Source organism: Haliaeetus leucocephalus, unplaced genomic scaffold (assembly GCF_000737465.1).
Source record: "Haliaeetus leucocephalus isolate CR32 unplaced genomic scaffold, Haliaeetus_leucocephalus-4.0 Scaffold339, whole genome shotgun sequence".
Classification (NCBI taxonomy): domain Eukaryota; kingdom Metazoa; phylum Chordata; class Aves; order Accipitriformes; family Accipitridae; genus Haliaeetus; species Haliaeetus leucocephalus.
In genome coordinates, this window is record NW_010972775.1 from 8495654 (window position 1) to 8495949 (window position 296).

The 296-nt window shown below is 58.1% G+C and overlaps 1 protein-coding gene across 7 annotated transcripts in view; it reads right to left on the reverse strand.

Annotated features, from left to right (window-relative positions):
- TCF12 (transcription factor 12) overlaps window positions 1-296 on the reverse strand; it is a 174017-nt gene that overhangs the window by 40589 nt on the left and 133132 nt on the right. The gene's annotated exons all lie outside the window — the stretch shown is intronic.

Sequence of the window (296 nt, forward strand, 5' to 3'; positions counted from 1 at the left end):
TGAAAACTCCCCCCCCCCCCCCCCCCCCTTCCTCCAGTGGTTGTAGCAATATTTTGATCATTTCAAAACCCTACAAGTGAAACGAGCAGCTCTGGGCAAGACAACGTTAGCAGCCGGCTAGCGGATGCTACGTTCCTCACACCGCGCAGCGCCCGGCAGCGCGGCGCGTTACCGATGCCACGGCCAGGGCTCGGGACCCGCTGATCGGTCAAGCCGGAGCAGCGATTACCGAGGTGCACGCAGGAAAGCTGCTCTGCAGTCATTTGGAAGAGGAGAGATTAAAAAAACAAAAACCC